Source organism: Struthio camelus, chromosome 24, assembly GCF_040807025.1.
Source record: "Struthio camelus isolate bStrCam1 chromosome 24, bStrCam1.hap1, whole genome shotgun sequence".
Classification (NCBI taxonomy): Eukaryota; Metazoa; Chordata; class Aves; order Struthioniformes; family Struthionidae; genus Struthio; species Struthio camelus.
In genome coordinates this window covers 7,407,520-7,420,459 of record NC_090965.1, presented here as the reverse complement: position 1 = coordinate 7,420,459, position 12,940 = coordinate 7,407,520, and the positions used below count along the sequence as shown (strand labels likewise).

The following is a 12,940-nucleotide window of genomic DNA, read 5'->3' as shown; positions in this document are numbered from 1 at the left end:
TCACAAAGGGGATTGTGCTTTTAGTAGGGAAAATGCTATGGAGATAGCATGGTGTAAACTAGTGTGGCAGTGCTGTGTAATAAACAGACCTGGTGCAGAGCGTTGGGGCCCAACTTTCCTAAGCACCTGAAACCATCTCCAAGCTTATCTGGGTCAGTGGAGATTAGCTCTTTTGAAAAAATGAGACTCTTCCCTGCTGTATCCGCTTCCTAGCTGTGTAGCGCTACTGCTACTTATGGGCCCACCTCTGTGCCTTGTAGTAGTCTGTGCCGCTCAGCATCCTGCGCAGCGGAGTGATGCCGTTTCCGCGTAACGAGGTGCTACCGCATCCTTGGGCGTGGAGGGTGGCACCTCGGCCAGGAGCTTGGTGTTTTACCTGTCGTAGGAAGCTGGGCCCCAGCAGTGGGCGGCACGGTCACAAAGCAGCAGTTTTCCTGTGGGCTGAGAGCCTGGTTGGAAGTGGCTCTCAACCAAGGGACAGCAGGATTTCCTGTTGTGAAACTTGTCAGGTTGATGACTAGCACCATCTAGGCCTCGTAGGCAAACTAGCACTCGGGCCTCCTTTCCGCTGGAGCTGCTTCTGCAGGGAAACTGGGCCCGTTTGCAGCCAAAGAGCTGGACCTTCGCGCTGTGCGTCTCTGCTGCTGGGTGATTTCTGTTGCCTTTTGTCACTGTGTCCAGGAACCCAGCTTTCTCACGGGGCGCCTCTGAAAGCGGCTGGGGAGCCTTGCATCCCCCTTTCACCTCCAAGGATATCCTGAGAGCTGTAGTATGCAGTGCCAATACTGCTGGCTTTCCTGCCTTAGTGAGCTAAGGAGGTGTTTAAACGTTACACTTCCTGAGAGCACGTCTCTTGGGAGAGAAATTCATGGGTTTTCACTGTGAAACCTTAAAAATTAACAAACAACCCTTCCTTGATCTAAAGGCTTTTCCCTTGTGAACGCACCCTCTCACTAATGAGGTGTGAAACCCCTTAGTGTTATTTCACTGATTTGGTGACTTCCTGATTTCTAGTATTGACTAGCTCGATTTCAGAGTTAGACACTGTATTAGATGAAATTATGGAACAAAACTTCATTAGTGTCTGATTAGCTGTTGCATAATTTGCTGGCTTTCCTGATGCCTCCGCTTCCCCCTTCTAGCCAAAGATCACGTGACTGTAAAGTCAGACCCTTACAGTAAGATTTCTCTTTTTTGATAAGTCATTGCTTTTGAAAATCTTTGCACTTCTCTTTGATGAGTTTTCCTGTTTTCTTGGAACTGTTCGTTACATATGAAGTTACATTCGTTACTTCATGACTCTGTCCTTGCCTCAGAATATGCAACCATCTGTCTGCACAAAATTACTTCTAGGAATCCCAGTCTGATTAACCCTTCCTAGCAATCCCAATAGAAATGTAACCATCTGATTTCCTTTTTCTGCTGTGTGTGTGTGTGTGGTTTTTTTTTCTTTTAATGTCTCTGCATGTGGGCTTTTCCTAAACCCTGCTGTGTTGCCTGCCTCATTTTATTCCATCACTTTACCCTGTTTTTATTTTCACCCCTTCTGATGCTGAGGTAGAAGCACCCCCAAATCAGCTTGCAAACCCATAATAAAGAAAGCAGAACAAAATGAGAGTTGCACAAAGTGGGAAATTCATTAGTGCTCTAAAAACCTCCCTTTTTTTTTTTGGATTGTTACTCAGTGGATGCAGCTGTAGCTGAAGCCCTTTAGGTCATTTGGATGCTGGGGCAAAGTGGGGTGAGTCTGTGTGCATCCGTGTCGCTCTGGCTGGGACTGCTCACTTCTCATGGCCGCCTGCACCGTCTGTTTAGCACCTCTGCATTGTATCCTAGTTGAGTGCTAAGGTAATGCAAAATTTGGGGTGTGCTGGTTGATTTCGCTGATGGCAAGCAGAAACAATGCCAGGGAAGTATCTGGAGTTATGCTGCTGTAAAATCTGGAAGCTCAGACTTGCACTGGAAGATCAAGCTCTGCTATTTTTAATGATGCTGGTTCAAATTAGAACCTGTTTGTTACAAATATCCTTCTGGTATTAATTCCCTGACACTGAGATAATGCCTGTGCCTTAAATCTGCTTTTTTCTTCAGACTTCAGGAAGGAAGAGCTCATTTGGCTTGACAAAAAAGTTTGCTTGGTCTTTATGGAATGTGTCCCCATCTTTGCTTTGGGATGGCAAAGATGAGCCTGACCTTGCTGCATGCCCAAATGGCAAGGAAAAGTGAAATAGCTGGGAAGGTTTGAGTATTTTTGGTATGCTCCGAGAAAGGTGTTAGCCACCTCTCATCCTCTCCTCTCTGTGCTTGTCCTTCTTATTTGTTTCATAGTGTGTTAATGGAAATGATGGAGACAAAGGTTTCTCAGCTTCTGAAAAGTGCCTTGCAAACTGTGTTAGGACCCTGTTTCAATCTTATACGTGTGCTGAAGCACTGGATGTGTTTGATTGTGTATCCGGGTGAAATGCACGTTGCCTATGAGCAGAGTGCGGTGCAGAGGTGTGCTCGGTGGCGAAGCGGGTGTTGCTTCAGTAGATACTGCTGTTTCTGCTCTTGGAAATGGTCACTTTCAGAGCTGTATCACTGCTGCCATTCTGCAAGTAAGTGATGCTTGGTGCCAAATGAGCAGATGCTGGAAGAAAATTCTGTCCCATGCACCAGGCCCCGAGGCTGTTCATCACCGCAAAGGCTACAGGGGCTCTTGGGGAAACCAGCTGGTTTCAAGAGAAATGCCTGAGCAAGATGTGTAAACTCAGGTGCCAGCCCTTTCCCAAACAAACTGATTTACCTCTGTTTGAGGTACATACATGCAGATGTTGGCAAACCTCCCAGGTGCAACTCTACAGGAAGGGCCTGATGGAGAACAGGTCTTTTTTCCTCTTTGCTTTTGGATTCAGTGTGGGAGAAAGTGAAAGCTCTAAACAGAAGGAGAGGTGTTAGAATGAAGCACAGTATAAAAAGATGGAGAGGAAATGGCACAGGGAAAGGGTGACAAAATTTGTGAGTTCTGTCTGCAAAGATGGCTCACCTGTGAAGTGTTAATTGTGTTTGAGTCAGCCTAGAAGAGCATGTGCAGGTGAGGAGGCTACTGCTAAATGTCAGGGTAAAAGGGCCTCCTGAGCTCTGGATCTCTGTTCACTGGGTCAGTGCTTCCTGGCTGTGGTATTCCCAAGTGAACAGCAGTACTGACAACATGGCAGTGCTCTCTGGAAATAATGACTGATGCTTTCCACTGGAGAAGGAAAAGGAAAACAACACATGCTTTCACTTCAAATAGGCTTTAATTATTTTGAAAGCTAAAGAAAGTGATTAGTGACTTGATGCTTTTGTGTGGGCTTTCCTTGTTTCTTTTTTCCCCCTTTTTCCTCAATTTTTTCTTTTCTTCCCCTCCCTGCCTAGTCTCTTTTCTTTCTTTCCCCCCCCCCCTTTTTTTTAAGTGGGGATGGGGGAAGAAAATGGAAATCATTCTTTTATTTTTAAAATGGTTGACTATTGTAAATAAATAAACATTGGCTTGGTGAAAACTTTGTCCCTTGAGAGAAAGCATGCTTTGTGGAAGAACCTTGCACTTCTTCCCTTTGGTTGTATTCAAAAGACCTCTTGCACAGCATCTTTTGAAATTCTGTTGTGCCAGGAGTCCCTGAACTGTATTTCTTTTCTGTGCTTTCCTCTCCCTATTGATCCCCCATGGCTTTGGCATGAAAGTACTGATTGGTTTTTTTTTTTTTTTTTTAATGGGACCATGTTGTGCAACATTCTGTGTTCCCTATCTTGCTTATGAATTTATAAAACTGTTTCCTTTCCCTTCATTTGGTAGATATCTGACTACATGAAGAAGAACTAGCAAAAGGAGAGGACCTAGTAAGGATACAGAATTTGTCTTCATTGAAATAATATTAATTGCAGCTAGTAACTGCTCAGGCTTAACCAGGATCTGAGCAAAGACCTTATGTATCTGGGGATGATGGTACTTCCCAACTGAAAATATACATGGTTGTGTTGGGCTTTGCCTTGTAACCACGTTTCTAACAGGACTCAAGTTTTTAAGAAGGCAATTAGGTGAAATGTGCCCAGAATACTTTGTGCTAACGCATCTAACCTTTTACCGTGCTGTGTCTAGGAAACTGAAAGCTGCATGTTTTGGCATGTGTAATGTTTGACAATGCAGCACTGCTTAATTTTATTTATTTTCTCTGCCAATGGGTGGGAATCTGATGGTGAGGCAGAGGCTGGTGTTTGCTCATCAGAGGGAATGGGGGAAGTGCTGCCTTCTCTGCACTTCTGCTCCCTGTGCCTGGTCCAATGTGAATGAAACCAACGCAATCCTCAGACTGGGTCTGTTGAACTCTTTGGCCCTATGAGCAATGCATTTTTTCCCCATCCCTTCTTTTTCTTTCCTTCTTTTTGTTTTTTTGGGGGGGATTTTTGTTTTTTGTTTTTTTGCCAGTAGATAACCTCAGTACTTAAAACTGGTGATCTGTATTCATCTGTAGGGCAAGGCAGTGCACCTTAGCAAACCAGTGCCTGACTGTAGAAGATCAGCTTCCTGGGGACTCCCACGCGGGGACAGGCTACCTTTAACGAGCTTCAGCATGATTAAGGCTCCGGGTGCGTGTGCAGTCTCCAATCTGCCCTTCTACAGCAACCCCGTGCCCCCCTCTCGCTTCTGCTCTGTCTTAGGGAGTGCTGAAGCGTTATGCAGTGGGCTAGGACAGAGCGAGCCCCGGAAAAGATCCAGGACTAGAAAACGCCTTAAAAAGGCTTGGCTGGAGCTGGTCGGTAGTCTGCAGGGAGGAGTATCTCCAGGTGGGTTTCTTGAACCAGGCGGCCCGGCGCTGCCACGTTCCCTAGTAACAAAACAAACGCATGGTCGTGCCTTTCTCCATGGAAGAAATACTGTTATGTGCCCGTTTGTCGGTAAGCACAGACAAAAGCAGCGAGGGCAGGGCGCGACTGGCGTTCAAAGAGGGATCACGCGTAGTTACCCCTTGTCCGGTGACCTAGACCTTTTCGGCGGAGGCCTTTCCTGCCCCGTGTCCCTGCTGCTCTCGCTCTGAGGGCCCCTGTCGCGTTTTTCCTCCACCTCCTCCTTCGGTTCTGGGTTGCTTGAAATAAACTGGCTCCTCTCGCGCTTTTCGGACTCTTGCTTTTCTCCTTCCTTTTCACGCAAGGAAATTCAGCTCTGCTGTTTGCCTCTCTCGCCTTCCCCTCCCTGCGCCTTACACCCCCCCCCCCCCCGTTTTTATTCTTTAAATAAGGTGTGGTCCTCAAACCTACTTCATGAGGAGGATTATTATTATTATTATTGTTGTTGTTATTATTTGTGGCCGGGACCGGCCGCTGCGGCCTTAGCTTCGACGCCAGAGCGCTTGGCAGTGCTGGCGACGTGACCCAGCCGCCCCCTGGGGAGCTGCCCGCGCCTCGGCCGCGGGGCCCCCCGCCCCTGGGCGCCGCCGGGCCCCGCGCTGGGGCCGGGCCGGGCCGGGCCGGACCCGGCACATGGCTGCGGCGCGGCCTCGGCCGGCGCTAGGCCCCGGGGGACTACACTACCCAGCAGCCCCCGCAGGCGGCGCCTTCCCATTGCTCGGCGGCGCCCCCGCCGCGCGCGCTGATTGGCGGCGCCGCGCGGGGCACCCCGCGCCTCGGCGGGGCCGTGGGCGGAAGTGTGGCGTACGGCGGCCGGGGAGCCTCCCGCGGCGGAGGGACTGGCGCGCCGCGTCCCGCCATGTAACGCGCCGCCGACGCCTCCGCGCCGCTGCCCTGCGCTGCTCGCCCGGCGATGGGGGCCCGCCGCGGGGGCGCCCGGCCATGAAGGGCGGCGGGGGAGCCGCTCCCAGCACCTGCCCACCGCCACGCTCGGGGACCGGCGGGGCTCCTGCTAGGTGAGCGGGGGGCCCGGCCCGGCGGCGGGGGTGGGCCGCGGGGGTGCTGAGGGGAGCTGGGGGGTGGGGGGGGGGCGCCCGCCCACTCACGGAGCCGCCGCGGCCGGCTGGAGCGGGGAGGAGGGGGCCCGCGTGGGGGGCGTTTGTGTGCCGGTGTCTGTGTGCGTGAGGGGGTGTGCGTGCGTGGGTGCGGGTGTCCGCGTTGGGGGGGGGAGCGTGGGGCAGCTGTGTGCGGGTGCCTGCGTGGCGGGGGGGGTGCGCGCGTGGGGGTGTGCGGGGGGGCAGGATGCGCGCGTGGGGCGGGCGCGTTGGGGGGAGGCGCGTTGGGAGGGTGCGCGCGTGGGCTCCCGCGTGGGCTGTCGGTGGGGAGGGTCGCCCGGGGGAGGAGGGCGAGCGCGAAGGCTCCCGAGGGCGGCCGCTCGCCTCGGGACTTTGATCTGCGGCGCTGTCGGGGGCGTTTCATAACCGGGGCGAGCCGGTGCCCTCTCTCGGGTGGGAAGTTTCGCTTTTCTTGCCGGAGGCGCTGCTTAAGGCAGCGATAGAAAATGGAGAAACGTCCCCTGGCGCATCTTTGGCGTGTGCCCCAGCGCGTGGTTAGAAAGCAGCCCCCCGCTCGCCGCCGTGGGTGTTTGCGTGGCTTTGGTTGTGGCGCGGCGCTGCGCTAGGCGAGCTGTCCTTCCGGAGGAGCGTTTCAGCGAAGACTGAAGATGTCTCCTTTGTGCTGTTACCGTTTGGTACTTGCCTCTGTGCGCTCGTGCGAGATTGTAGCAAGAGACTGGAATCAAATACGTGGTGTTTCTTCCTGGCTCTGCTGTCATCCTCTCTTTTTTTTTTTTTTGTTTTTATTTGTGTACTGATTTATTTGTGAAATGGGTGGATTCCTGCCCACATCAATACATGAATCCATGAAGAAAGTATGCAAATCCATGAAGAAAGTATGCAATATAAAAATATAACATGCTGTTATTTTTATTTTGTTTGCATAGACGCACACACACGCATATATAAGGTGTACATATGTTTTACTTCTACAACGCTGATATTATTTTCTTAGACTGACTTCTAATAATCTCTGTTGTTCTGTTGCCTTCCCTCTTGTATGTTGAGGGGAATCCCCAGTTTGTGTGGCTGCGGTGTTTTTGTTTCTTTGTTTTTAAGCAGCAGCTCCTGAGAAATACAGGAATCGCTCTGTTAGGTGAGTGCTCTGTTTACTGGGTGCAGAATTTAGAAGTTAAAATGTCTTTATCTTCATCATGTTCAGAACAAACGTGATTCATGTACCAAGCACAGCCTTCCTGACAAAACTGCATGTTCGTGATTTTTGTCGGCCTGTTTATTTTTAGGGTCTTAGTGCCTGTTTGTAGAGAATAGTTGTTCCATCGCCATAGCAACCAGGCTGAGTGTATTATAAACATTATTAAAGGAAACCTTTTCCATCTTAAATGAAACTTCCTTTTTATAATAAAGTTAGGGTCAGCATAAAACAGTAAACCTTTTGTTTGGGGTTTATTCCGTAACATGATGCAGAGACCTGACCCTTATTCATAAACAAGGATGCTTTTACTTTCAGCAGATGTATTGTGCTTATTGAAGCTAATTTAATCTGCTGTTGATAAACATTCCCTTCAACGCATTGTGTGGCGGATAAGGAGGCGCGAGTGTAATTTATTTAAAGAGGAGCTTCCGTGGAAATAAGGATTTTATGGCTTATTCACATCAGTGTTAGAAACCGATCAAGTAAATGATCAAAGGTATTTAATTTTTTTAAGTTTACCGTTCTCTCTGTTTGTCCTGAAGGCTCCCATGCTACTTTAGTTTCTCATCCCTCGCTAGGAGGTAAAGAAAAGGCAGACTCTCGATCACAGTAAGGTAAAGCAGGGGAACGAGGGCTGCTGTTCATAGGCCTGGCTACCGTGGGGCGCAAGTCAGCCCCAGGCAGAGATGGAGGATCCGAATGATTGTAGCAACTGGAGGAGATAAACGGACTGTGTTTTGAAGTCACCCTTATTAGCTGTGTTCAAACAGGTTAAAACATTTGTAAAAAGCAGCATGCACTAGCCAAAATCACGTTTGTTAACAAACCGGGCACCATTGTCTAGGTATCAAGGTTTAAAAAACTTTTTTGGCTCGTGTGCTACTACGAACTTAACAGTCTTCTACGGTAACTAGAATGGGACTTCTGATGCTACTGCTGTCCCTAGTGGTTTGTTTTCCATTGCTTGTTTGCTAACACAGAAAGGTTTTCTGAGGGATCTGAAGGTGGAGAAGTCTATAAAATACTAATGTAGAACAGGACATACTTATTTTTCAGATGGGAGTTAAAAAGATGAAACAAATTTCGCCTAAAGCCCAAAATATTTCCAAACACCTTAATGTCACGTATACTCGCAACTTAATTTTTGAGCCAAGAACACCAAACTTTTTGCAACGTTTGTTTTACGTAAATACAACTGTCAAACTTGGAGAAGGATTAAGTAATGAAAACTATGGAGCAGCTCTTATCATGAGGACATCCTCCAGCATTTCCTTCCCAGGAACTTCCTGCCTTGATAACCATGCTTTCTCTTTCAGAACAAGCTTATTTTCCGGACTGACTTGGAAACAAGGGTGCAGTGAATACCAGAGCCAAGGGGAAGACTGGAATTTGCTGGAGTCTAGGGCATACTTTTTTTGTTTTGTTTTTTAACTCCTTACATCTTACCTGATTTTGGTGTTTATTAGAGAAGGTGCAATTTGAATATGTCTTGGGAAGCTACCAGTGTTTGGATTTTTTAATGGGATGTTGCAGGTGTAGAAACCTGGATCTCCAGTTCAATTCCATGCGAATAGTAACTTCTTCATCTTATACATAAAACAGGCTTTTAACTGGTAATTAACCCTTTTCAGGTAGTAAGCTAACAAAACAAGTGATAGTGGCAGAAGTAGTTTAAGCATCTTTATGAAGTGTTGCGTGTTTTGGAAAAGGACTAAATGCTGTAGTTCCTTGCTTGCTTCCCGTTACACCGGAGTACGTCAGTAGCTCGATACCACTGCACTGGAGAGTGCTAATCTTGGAGAGTGCGTTTGATATGTACTAGGCAGCAGGTTCTTTCTAAAATGAATCAAAATTGATAAAATACTAAGAGTACTAGTTCCAGTGAGTCACTTTCCCTGGGGTTTGAAAATATTTTATGAACAATTTATTGGTAATGGGATATTTTAAGTGCTATGCTAATTAAATTGTTCCTTAGTTGTATGTCAATAACAATTTAATTAGATGCTTCCTCAGTAACAACGTGTTACAGTTCTTTGTCTCTGTACTAAAATAAAAGCTGATGTTGGCCAGTTTCCTTTATGCCACTTAAGTTTTCCTTCTCCTCCTTCTTTAGGAGGAAAGGAATGGAGGGAAGAGAGCAGCTATTTATTTATTTGTTGACCGGGCAAGACACGGAGCAACCTGATCTAACTTTGAAGTTAGCCCTGTTTGAGCAGGGAGTTGGGCCTCACGACTTCCAAAGATCTTTTTCAATCTAACTTATTCTATGTTGCTTTTTTACCTGGAACAGCTATCTAAGGCCTTGTCTGCAAAAGGATATTGCACAATGAAACAGCAGTTAATGTCTATGAATTCCTTCTGTGCATGCACCGTGGCCGTTTTAATCTATTTAGAAGCCCTGGGAATAGTTTTGTGCAAGCACAGTAAAGTCTTAACAATTCAGGTTTGCTGCACATGTGCAGAGTGCTTCTGTGCTGTATGCATGCCATGTCCGGCTTTCCTGTAGTCGCACGTAGACTTAATTCACTCATCTGCTGGCCCGCTGGACGTCTGACTTGCAGCTCTAAGCACGAGGCCCCCAAGCCCATCTCTAAATCATTGTTGCTGTTCGCAGTTTGTTTAAAACGGAAGTATTTGTTTTAAAATTAGCTCTCCGGGAAGAGGATTGACTCTTATCTTTTGGTGAATTTTTATGCTTTAAGGTTGGTGTTCGTGTATGCGGAACTGATTTTGTTTCTGGCAGTCTTCAAACAGTATCTTGTGTGACGCTGTCGTCCTGTGTCTTGTCTTTGCTCTATGCTGCTTTCAGAGTTGTCTTTTGAGATGTCGCTTCTACGTAAATATCTGGACAGCTTTAACTGTCCCGTTTAAATACTTGGTCGTGTTGACTTTATCCTCGTCGTGTGATGACTGTGTGACATCCTTTCTTTCCCTCTGCCTTGCATCATCCTCTGTTGCTGTGTGGAGTCTTGAAGAGCTCATAGGCCTGATTGGCCTTTTTCAGTCCATCTGGAGAAGTCATCAGTGTGCAGATGCTTATAAGAGGCTGTTAGAACAAAGTAAGCTTGAGCTGTTCTCAGTGTTGAATCAAAGCACAGGAAGTCTCTGAAAGACCTTGAAAATGAGGGGTTGGGGCAGAACCCCTTGGATCCTGCTGCTGCTACCTTCTCAAGGCCTGGCTGGCTCATGCCTTGTTGGGGCACATCTAGGCGTCCCTCTCCTTTGTGTGAGCTCAAAGGGATGAGCGCTTAAGTTTGTTTTTGCAAAACTAGCTATAGGCCACAGTCGAGATTACCATATACCACTTTCTAAACTGTTTCTCCTGTTTGCCGTGCCATCCAGTGACTGTACGCTCTCCTTCCCCAAAAGATGTGTAAAGCCTTGAAGCCCTACAGTCAAATAGGGTTGCACGAAGCTGCTTATGGCAGAGACAGGTGAGGAGAACTCACTGAAAAAAAGATGCCTATCTTGTGTCTGGGTTTTTGTAAGCTTGAGGCTTCGTGAGGTCAGGGCCTCAAACAAAGCTACAGCAACATGAGAAAGCTGAAGTTTGCAGCATTTGTATTTAGAATACCGCAGCCAAGTTCTGTCAGCTACTCTGTGCTCTTCAAGGGGTCATCTGTAGGTGTCAGAGAAGATCTCAAGACAATAATAGTGCTCTATTTTAGCATACTCATTACAAAGCATAACTGCCCTCTGCCTCTAGCAAGTATTTTTTCCTCATACTGGAAGGGTGCAGCAGTGGAAGGGCCATCGTCATAAACAGCACGTCGTTAGAGATCGTGCATCACTAATTCCTTCGTTGTCTTTTCAAGTGAGACCTTTTTCTTTCTCCATGGACTCTCATAAGGAAAACAAACTTCAGCGAAAAAGATAGTTTGCAGTGGTGTGCTGCAATTATTGGTGTATTCATCTTGAAGAAAAAGCAATCAAACTAGTAGGCTTTTTATGCTGACAGGGAGCTGTGCTAGGAGATTGATGCCTTTTCATGAAGGGAGCCATGGATTTGAAAGGAGATGAAATGCTGTTTACAAATCACGACAGAAGTAACATCTTGCCTTTGTTAGTATAGAGTTGGAGTGGGCTAGCGGGTTCCTGTCTTCCTCCTGATTTCTTTTAGCTTCTGTAACTAATGGGCCTGTAATGAGACAGTATAGTTACTGCTGTGTGTCTGAATAGAAAGGACAAGAGGATCTGCTGAATTTCTTCCTGGGCCAGTGCAGAAGGGAGGATGCTTTGAGTATGTGGCCCTTAAAAGGGCTACGGTGTGGGCAAAAGTCTTTGTAGCAGCTGGTCCCCCTGTCACAGGCTGCCAAGTGCTGAATGGCAGCCGAAGAGGTCCTCAAAAGTAGGATAACACAGGGTTATTGTTTAAACCATGTGGTTGCAAGGTCCTTTCGTGAAAGGAGTTGGCCTTTCTCGGCTCCAGCTGCTGAAGAAGGCAGAACCTTTTTAACACGTTATTCAGAATTGTTCTCGAGTGTTTCTCTTTGTTTGACTATACCTCGGCTATGCTGGTTTTAATTTTACCTCTTGTGTGTGATGTGCTTTTTATTTTCTGCTGTTTCCTGAAGAAGCAATGGTTCTTTGATGCATTTTTATGCAACGCCAAAGCTGGCTTAATAAAAATATTAAGAGATACGTCTTCATTCGTATTACGTTGTGTCCTATATACGTATTATCCATTCCCAGTTACAGATTGCTCCTGGACTCAGTAGGAGCAAGACCCACCTGTGTTCCCATTGCCTTTGACCAGTTTGGGTTATTTTCTGGCATTCCCTTTGTCTGCATACAATCTTCAGAAAGACTATATGCTATCTTATACTCGCAGTTATTGTGAGGTGTCTCTCCGTTGTTTCTTGTAGATGTGCACAATAAATATTTAACAATGAGGGATAGCCATTCTTCTCATAATCAATATAACCTACACCTTAACAATTCAAAAGTGCAATATGCTTCTGTTCTGCAACAGCTGAGGATTAAGTAAAATTTCTCCTTCCTGTTGTTAACATGCCCAACATAAGACTTTATAAAGCAGAGGCTGCTGAGGGTATGTCGGGTATAAACGTTGGAAGGAGTCATGATACCACTAAAGCCTATAAGTTCTAGAAACATCAGCAGTAATTTGATCAATGTAACATTCCAGTATAGTCGTGCAGGTGTGCTGCTGGGAAGTATTCTTCAAGGTATAAAGCTACAGTATTTGAGATTCAGGCACTCTGAACTCTTTAGAGAGGAACCACATTACTATTTTGGTAAATACTCCTTGGAACAACATAGCTCATCATGAAGAAACGTTTGTTTTGTTTTTTTGTTTTTACTCTAATCTTTTATATATTCAGTAACTTCAGTCACTCCAGCTGTACTCTGCATTGCTTAACAGCATCCTGTATCTCTAACCTGATGCAGTAGCAGCCATAACCTAGACACTAGCGCTTCACTGCAGTAGAGGTTGGAGAGGTTTGAGATGATGCTGTCAAGGGGAAGCACTCTTTTGGAGTTACAGAATTTTAATTCTGGGATGAGAGCTGCACAGATTTCTAGGAAAACAAAGCCTTTGCTGCTCTAAAATTTTTCTGCTAATCTAATTCTGTGCGGTTACCTCTCATTGCATCAGTCAGTGCTATTTGGTGCAGGGCTGCGTATGGGTTCTGAAACTGCTGTATGTAAATGTAGCGTGGGAATAATCGCTCAGCTTCGTTCTCCTGCTCTTTCTCTGTTAACGCATATCAGCAGTAACGACAGCTCTGTAGAGTGGCAGAATCATGTCCTTATGTCTGCGCAACCCCGAATGCATGCGCATCAT

At 46.8% G+C, this 12,940-nt stretch overlaps 1 protein-coding gene and 1 long non-coding RNA gene across 5 annotated transcripts in view; both read left to right on the top strand.

Moving 5' to 3' along the window:
• Nucleotides 1-12,940, top strand: part of ELK4 (ETS transcription factor ELK4) — a 34,000-nt gene that overhangs the window by 5,829 nt on the left and 15,231 nt on the right. The window contains exon 1 of one of the 4 annotated variants that reach the window (XM_068918282.1): nt 5,637-5,879. The exons of the other annotated variants lie outside the window; for them this stretch is intronic. The gene's annotated coding sequence lies outside the window, so the exon portion shown is untranslated. Of the gene's footprint in view, nt 1-5,636; nt 5,880-12,940 lie in introns of those variants that run through there. 4 annotated transcript variants of the gene reach the window in all.
• On the top strand, nt 6,244-11,775 carry LOC138062114 (uncharacterized). Its single transcript, XR_011136147.1, has 2 exons — nt 6,244-7,074; nt 8,451-11,775. It is a non-coding gene; the product is annotated as an uncharacterized lncRNA (long non-coding RNA).